The sequence below is a fragment of the Lucilia cuprina genome, chromosome 6 (assembly GCF_022045245.1).
Source record: "Lucilia cuprina isolate Lc7/37 chromosome 6, ASM2204524v1, whole genome shotgun sequence".
NCBI classification, from domain to species: domain Eukaryota; kingdom Metazoa; phylum Arthropoda; class Insecta; order Diptera; family Calliphoridae; genus Lucilia; species Lucilia cuprina.
In genome coordinates, this window is record NC_060954.1 from 22,039,492 (window position 1) to 22,048,589 (window position 9,098).

General features: G+C 33.9%; 1 long non-coding RNA gene across 1 annotated transcript; it reads right to left on the reverse strand.

Annotated features, from left to right (window-relative positions):
• Positions 1-715: 715 nt before the first annotated feature.
• Positions 716-1,859, reverse strand: LOC124420958. The gene is made up of 3 exons (XR_006941458.1): positions 1,659-1,859; positions 1,410-1,596; positions 716-1,350 (listed from the first exon to the last, which is right to left on the reverse strand). It is a non-coding gene; the product is annotated as an uncharacterized LOC124420958 (long non-coding RNA).
• Between the last annotated feature and the right edge of the window lie 7,239 nt (positions 1,860-9,098).

The window sequence follows — 9,098 nt, forward strand, 5'->3', positions numbered from 1 at the left end:
AAATCAGTTTTTAGAGGACCCCAGATATCGGCGATGTCTGAATCTTCAATAATTCTATTAGACGTGCTTTCGAGAAGATCGCTTTTTAAAATCAGCAAAATCGGTCGGTAAATAACGGAGATATGAGCAAAAATCCGAGACAACCTCTGAAAATTTCATCAAAAAATTGTTAAAAAAGCAACAAAAACACTGTACATGGAAAAAGATGTACACGTGTGTGTGTAGATGTATTTGGTTTTATTCAGCTGTGTATTTTTTTGTATGTTTGGAATTCAAACATACAAAGTATACACAGCAAAAAAATATGATTTGCATTTTTTGTTAAAATAAAATAATTTTCCCTTTTGTTTTGCAAATATATTTTTTGATGAATAGAAAAAAGTATTTAAAACGTTTTCAATTATATGAGAGTAGATTGTGAGTTATTGTACAATAATTTTTATGCGAATAATGTAAGTTTGAAATTTAAAACTAACACAAATTTTTTCCAAGTGCTTTTTAAAACAATTTTTTTTTACGATAAACAAAAACAAAATCTACGTCTCGTCAATGTTTACCAGCAATGAATCAGAGGTCGAAGTCGACCGGCTTCGAGTCGGAGCTTAGCCGCCGCCGAACTATATTTAGTTGCTTGAGCCGCCGCCGAAACATTCGGCTTAAATCGACTCAAATTTTTTTTAATGTTTTTATTAACTAGACTGTAAGATCAATTATGTTTAAAATACACTATGGTGAAGGGTACATAAGATTCGGCACAGCCGAATATAGCACTCTTACTTGTTTTGTTTTTATTTCATAAATTTTGAAATATTTCGGAAAGAGTGTTGGCAATATGTTTTATTGATCCTGCTATTTCTTTAAGGGTATTCGATTGCTCCTGTGTATATTTAGCTTGGGACTCCATTGCACCTAGAATTGCTTCTTGAGTTACAACTTGCTTTCGTAAAAGTTCCACTTCTTCATCATTTTCTTTATTGTCTTGACAGTGTTTTCTTTTCTTTTCCAAGGTTTTTTTATTTGATATTTGGGTGGTGAAATGGGATGTGGTGATGTTGTGAAAAGTGTAATTGATTCTGAAGGTTGTGTTGTTTTTGTGTTCTGTGGCTGTGGAAAAGGTGAATCAGTTTGGGTTAAAATAATTTCACTAGATATGGAGTTTGGTGTGCTAGGCTTTATGCCATGTACGGGGCCCTTTGGAGCTGCTGCTGATGAAAGGTTGCAAATTTTATCAATTTGCAGTTCCAGCGGCGTTAACGATTTTATATGACAAGGTCCCCCTCCTGTTCCTAAAATACTTTTATTGTTTTCAGCTACATTTTGCTTCGTTCTACATTTAAGGTCCGCCCAAGTCTACAATTAACACAATTTTTGAGCCAATAATGATATCATTATAATTATACAATAAATACTTTTTTCCACTCAGCCACTGTTCTTTCGGGAGGACCTATAGAGTTTAAACTCTATGCTATAGAGTGCCACGTATTTTCAATGTCAGCTTTTGAGGAATTAAATACAGGAGTACTAGTAGCTAGATGTGGAAAGGCCTCCATTTGGTCGACCAATTTCTGAAATTGAGCATATGTAGTTCTTCTATTCCTAAAAAATTTTAAAGTTATTACATTTATATTTAAGCATTTGATAGTAGATTTATGACCTACGTTTTCTTCTTAAATCATTGCATTTATCCATTTTTCCAGTTTTTGGTGGTATTATATTTATATTTTGTTATAATTCTATAAATTTGTATGCGAACGATAAGGTTTTGTCTATCGTCTATTTATGACGTTTTGTTTCATTTGATTCGAACGTATTCGATTTATAATAACCAAAACTATATGAAAAAATAAAGCTCTTTTGTTGTCACTCACATGAAAATATATTTTTACTTTACAAAAACGTAAATCAAATTTCGTTCGTTATTTTTAAGAACGAAAACACATTTTCATTTTAGAAAAACAGGCTGTTAAGGATTTTTGTAAAATATAATGGATTATAAATATATATAATAATCCGATTTTATGTTCATTGGAAGACGTTCCACCTAACATACATGAAGAATTAATATTGATGCGGGAAGATGTTTTTATTCCAATGGAAACCGGCATTGAATTTTGAAAAAAAAAAATTGTCCACAAAAATATACCGAATGCAGATATTTAATCTTAAAACTTCATTCAATGTTTTCAAGAACATACATCTACGAGTCCGCATTTCCATCAATTAATTAAAAAAAACACTCTAGCAAATTGACCGATAACCATTTAGAGACGTTATTAAAAATAAACTGATATGGTAAAGAAATTGACATCCATACATTAACTAATTTTGTGAACTCTAACAAATTAAACTTATGCGGTTACTTTTTGAATATATATACATACATATAAACATATAGTTGTTTATCGTAATTTTTTTATTATTGTTTGAAAAATAAAAATATAATAAAAAAATTCGTCACCGATAGTGAATTAAAAAATGTTTATAACTTTATACTTTTCAATATTACGTTTTATGTGAATTATTTTTTGAGGTAATTAATATTATACATACATACATACATACATACATACATACATACATACATACATACATACATACATACATACATACATACATACATACATACATACATACATACATAAAACAAGTAAGAGTTCTATATTCGGCTGTGCCGAATCTTATATACCCTTCACCATGATGATTGATTTTTATTACAAAAAATCAAAAAATACCAATTGTAGCCCATTTTATACGATCTAAATTAATCCGGGCTCTACATGCTTAACTTCATATTTCTAGGTTCAATATTATAGAAATTTTAAAAAGTACCTTTTGAAGAACGAAAAAGTACCAAAAACTTCCTTTATATGGGTTCCCACTTAATTCAGGCTCTACATAATGTTTCTAGGTTCAATATTATAGAAAATTCAAAAAGTACCTTTTGTAGAACGGAAAAGTACCAAAAAGTCCCTTTTTGTAGGTTGTTAATACGGGTTAGTAAAGGGTAGGGTATAGATTAGTCTTAAGTAACGGGTAAGTAAATAAAACTCTTTTTCTTTTCAAAAACGTAATAACTTCATATGTGTTTATTGAACTTTTGGGTAAGTATATAAGGTAAGTATTTTTAAAGGTTTTAGGGTTTTAATGTTTTAATATTGGTTTAGGGTTTTCACAATCTTTTAATTCTTTTAACAATAGATATAAGTTTTAGATATAAATTTTAATTGGTTTAACTGTGATATACAGACTGTAAGAAAATTAAGATTTCCACTAGATTTAGTATTTATTTTTAGTTTTAGGATTTATCACTAATTATAAGTTTTATCACTAGTTTTTATGCTTTTATTGAGGGTTAAGTTTATAATTTATTTATTTACAAACTTTAAAATTTAATTTGCTGTTGTAGGGTTTGTTGTTTTGTTTGCTTGTTCGCTGTAGCGCACACACTTTTTGTTCTTTACACCGCTTGATTAGAAGTGCCTTTATTTAAAGCGGCAGCTAACTTTTTCATGTAAGCTGAAGTTGGCTGCAGTTAAGATGTGGGTGCTGTTTGACATCAGCGATGGGAATGTTTTGTTCATTGACATAAACATCCTCCCGGGCCTAGCAACCTGTGAATAAAAAGAACAATTATTCTCATTTGTTCAATATTGGGTTAAATAGAGTAAGGGTAAGAGTAAGAGTTTTTTACACTTTTCTGTCACAAGCTGAACTACAGCCGTGGGTATAATTGTTTGGGTTAGGGATGTTCGCAAAGTGGTTGTTACAATTGGCATCACAATAGTTCGTGGCGCAGGAATCGGAGCAATAGTCCTTTTTGCTACTGGCGGTGGAGATTGTTCTTTAGGCAAATCTTTCAGGATTCTTTCGGGACCATGTAGAGTTGTGTGATGCTCGCCTTTACACTTTTGACAGCGGGACTTGTTGTTTCATTTTCCTATCAAATGATTCCTGGCCAGACAATTGACTCAGTAATGCAATTTTACTGCGGTTTTGTACTTCTCCGCCAAGTTCATCTTTTTAAACTTTTTACAGTTTGTTAAGCTGTGATCAGCTTGACAAATACCGCAACCAAAGTGGCGTTTTGGTTGACGCTTATCGTTTTTGCGTTGGTTGGTTTTGGGTCGAGATCCATTGCGGTCGGAACGGTTGGAGCGTCCTTTACGATTGTTGTTGTTGGGTGCCATATTCTGTATAAAAGAAATTATGTGTGAATGAATAAAGGGTAATGAATGTGTTAGTGGGTTAAAGTGTGAAGGGTTCGTGATGACTAGTAGTTACAAGTGGATAAGTGTGTTAAATGGGTTAAAAAGGGTAAGTAAACAACTTAATGTTATTTGGGTTATACTAGAAGGTTAAACTAGATAGTGGGTAAAATGACAACTTTTGTTATTGGTCGAGTTAACGTTCCGGATGACGTCCGTATATCGACTACTCTGTTTTGTCCATCAGAGCCAGTGTATGTTTTAATGACTCGACCGAGTAACCATTCGTTTTCTTTCCATCTTCTACAAAAGTTATGTTGCTGAATCTTTAACTTTTGCCATCTGTTTGCCAGTGTTATATTTTTATTGCTTACATCTGGTTCTTCTGGGGTTAAAATGGGTGATCCAATTAAAAAGTGTCCTGGAGTTAAAGGGTTAAGATCCTGTGGGTTCTCGCTTGACGGGCTTAAGGGTCTTGAATTCATGCATCTTTCTATTCTCGCGAGGAGTGTGGCTAGCTCTTCAGAAGTGTACTTCAGGGTATTCATTTTCTTTAGATGAGCCTTAAAGCTTTTCACTCCCGCTTCCCATAGACCACCCATATGTGGTGCTCCTGGGGGTATGAAATGCCACGTCAAATTTTGAAAACTGCTAGTGGATGTAATGGAACCTTTCAATTGCTTGATGAATTCCTGTCGCTCTTTCTTCAATAGCTTGCTAGCTCCAATGAAATTTGTCCCATTGTCAGAGTAAATAGCAACAGCGCATCCCCGCTTCGAAAAAAATCGAGCAAAGGCTGCTATAAAGGCTTGGGTAGACAAATCAGATGTTGGCTCCAAGTGAATAGCTATTATTGCAAAGCAAATAAAAACGCATACGTATCCTTTTGTTATTCTACATGCTCTGCCATTACATATTTTAATATCGAATGGTCCTGCAAAATCAACTCCAACATTTGTGAATGGTTTATTTATTTGGGTACGTTCGTGTGGCAAATTGGGTAGTTTGTCTATTCTTGTATCTAGTACACGGTGAGCATTTGTTAATTACCGCGCTAACCACATTCTTCAGTTTTGGGATCCAGTATCCTGAACGTATCACTCTCAACATAAGTTGATTTCCTCCGTGAAGTGTTATCAGGTGCACGTGTTGGGTTAATAATTTAGCAAATGAACTGCCGTAGGGTAATAAAACCGGGTGCCTTTCAGAATATGACAAACCGTTGGAATTTGCTAGTCGACCATTTGCCCGCATTATATTTGCGGAATCTAAAAATGACGTTAGGGCGAGCAGGTTACTTTTATTGGGTATAGGGTTTCTTTTCTTCAGACAGTAATATTCGTTTATAAAATGTTCAGTCTGACAAAGAATAATTAGTTTATCACGGGTAGATTTGATCTCTGACGCATCCAGTTCAATACTTGCGTGGGTAGTTAATAAACGTAGTCTTTCTTTGACTAGTTTTGGGTTATTTTGATCAAGAATAATTCTATCATTTCGAATAGTATTGTTCCGTTTATACGATGCGCGATCACAAAATCGATAGACATATGTCATTACTCTTAGAGCTTTTGACAATTTCGAAAATCTTGATAATATATCTGGGTTTTCAGTATTCGTATTAACCAAGGAAGGGTGGGTATTAACGGTCGTAGTAAACGACTGACTAACTTTAGCTTCAGCTTGAGTAATAAAGTGTTTATTTGTTGTTGGCCACTTCGACGCGACTTCTTTCAACCACGATGGTCTATTCCACCATAAAGTGTCATTTTTAAACTCATCAGCATTGTTAGGGTGTTTACTAAGCGAGGCCAAAACTATAGATGAGTCGGTTCAGAAATACGTCTGATGTAAGGGTAGGTTGAGTTGGGTGAGTAAATTATGTGTCATATTTGCCAACAACACAGCACCATAAAGTTCAAGTTTTGGTAACGAGATTACTTTGATTGGCGCAACTCTCGTCTTAGCGAAGAGTAGGGTCACGGAATTAGGTCCGTCTATGGGTGTTACTCGTGCATACAGACATGCAGAGTATGCTTTTTCAGAAGCATCTGAAAAACCATGAAACTCAATTTTTGCTGAAGGTGAAAAGTTAATCCATCTTGGAATACGAATTCTATTAATATTATCGTAGAACTGCAAAAACTTTTGCCATTTTATAAGGGTGAGTGGGTTAATACATTCATCCCAAGCTGTATTATCTTGCCAAATTTGCTGCATAATAATCTTGGCAGATATAACAATTGGCGCTAACCAACCAGCTGAGTCAAAAAGACGAGCAATGTCTGATAACACAGTTCGCTTTGTGTATGCTGATTTTCTTTCAATTAAGGGAACATTAAAGAAAAACGTATCTTCTTTAGCATTCCATCGGATTCCTAATGTTTTGGCATTATTCAATTCTGGAAGGTTGAGTAAATCCACATCAAGTAGGTGATCTTCGGGTGAATCTTTCAACAATTCCCTCGTATTTGAGATCCATTTTCTTAAAGGAAAACCAGCAGAGTCAAGCGCCGCGATCAGTTGGGTTTGGCCTTTTTTATCTTCTTCAATGGTGTGACCTCCGGCTAATACATCGTCTACATACATATTATTTCGCAGTGTTTGCGAAGCGATAGGGTGGGAATTTTGAATGTCTTTGGCTAATTCGTGTAGTGTTCTAATAGCCAAGTATGGCGCACAGTTAACACCAAATGTAACTGTTTGCAGTTCATAATCTTGAATGGGTTCGTTGACGCTTTTACGGAATAATATTCGTTGGAAGAGTGTATGGATAGGGTTTAGCATAATTTGCCGGTACAATTTTGTAATGTCGTCATTATAAACTATCTTATAAAAGCGCCATTTCAAGATAAGTACAACTAAATCTTGTTGTAGGGTAGGACCAGTGTATAGGGTATCATTAAGGCTGTTGCCGTACGAGGTTTTGCTCGATGCATTAAAAACAATTCGAACTTTTGTCGTAACACGATCAAGTTTAACAACAGCATGATGGGGTAAATAATAATGGGTATTTGAAGGTGTGTTTGGGTTATATTTTATATGTTTCATATGACATAATTCGATATACTCTTGTAGCACGTTATAATATTCCATTTTAAGCTCTGGCTTTTTCATTAAACTTTTCTCGTTTCGTAGAAATTGAGCCATAGCAACGGGTTTTTTATGGTTGATTTTTTTGTGTTTTTCCCATTCGAATCATTTGTTACGTTATGAAATGTTTTGCCTTTTCTGTCATATTGTGTTCTAACATCTTGGAATTGTTTGGGTTTAGGGTGGGTAGGGTTAATGCTATGGTCCTTAAATGTGTTAGTCAAAAATACATCTAAGTCAGTCCAAGAAGGCATCTCTGCACAATCTGGAAGAGATTTCTCAAATTCTCTTCGGGTTTCTCTGGGTAATTTCGATGTGCATAAATATACTAAGATAGGATCCCACAGATTTGCAATACAACAATTTATCTTTCTCTGAAGCTTTCTTATAGAAGCATTACACATGGTGCTTACTAAGGGTAAATTCAATAGGGTTTTTAATTGCGCGTTAATTTGCATCCTACGATTCTCATACTGAGAAGCTAATTGATTCCACGCAATAAGAAAGTCATCATTTGTTAAGGGTGCATTGTCTACTATTTCTTTGGCTTCGCCGCTTGTTTTTTGTTTAAGTTGGAAAAGTTTTTCAACTCCACTTAAACGGGTATTATTGCCATAAATGGCCTAGTCAAGGCTCTACATGCTAAATTTCATGTTTCTAGGTTCCATATTATATAAAATTCAAAAAGTACCTTTTGTAGAACGAAAAAGTACCAAAACGCCACCTTTTATATGTTCTGGACTAATCTGGGTTCTACATACTTAATATCATATTTCCAGGTCCAATATTGTAGAAAATTCAAAAGTACCTATTGTAGAAAGAAAGAGTACCAAAAAGTCTCTTTTTGCAAGTTCTTACCTAGTCAAGGTCCAATTTTAAAAAGTACCTTTGGAAGAACGAAAAAGTACCAAAAAGTCCCCTTTTATGTGTTCTAGTCTAATCCTGGCTCTACATACTTAATTTCATGTTTCTAAGTTCAATATTATAGAAAATTCAAAAAGTACCTTTTGTAGAACGAAAAAGTACCAAAAAGTCCCTTTTTATAGGTTCTTACCTAGTCAAGGTCCTACATTCTAAATTTCATGTTTCTAGGATCAATATTATAGAAAATTCAAAAAGAACATTTTGTAGAACGAAAAAGTACCAAAAAAGTCCTCCTTTATAGGTTCTACCCAGTCAAGGCCCTACATGCTAATTTCATGTTTCTAGCTTCAATATTATATGTAGAAAATTCTAAAAGTACTTTTTGTAGAAGGAAAAAGTACGAAAAAGTCCCTTTTTATAGGTTCTTACCTAGTCAAGGTTCTACATTCTAAATTTCATGTTTCTGGGTTCAATATTATAGAAAATTCAAAAAAGTACCTTATGTAGAACGAAAATGTACCAAAAAGTCCCATTTAATGTGTTCTCGTCTAATCCGGGTTCTACGTACTTAATTTCATGTTTCTAGCCAATAACAACGTAACGTCATGTTCATCATTCTTTGATTTGTGTTTATAAACAAGAAACTACAATAACAAAAAAATTACCGTTTGATACTGTATTTTGTTTTTGTTTGTTTATTGTTTTGTATAAGCATGCACAAAAAATGTAAATTTTTCATGAAATTTTCAGAAGTGGTCTCGGATTTTTACTCATATCTTCGTTATTTATGGACCGATTGGACTGATTTTAAATAGCGTTCTATTCGATCGTATTTCCAATAGAATTATTGAAAATTCGGATCTCGTAGATATCTGGGGTCTTCTGAAAACTTCAACATACAGAAAACAAAATTTCAACATACACACAGACAGACGG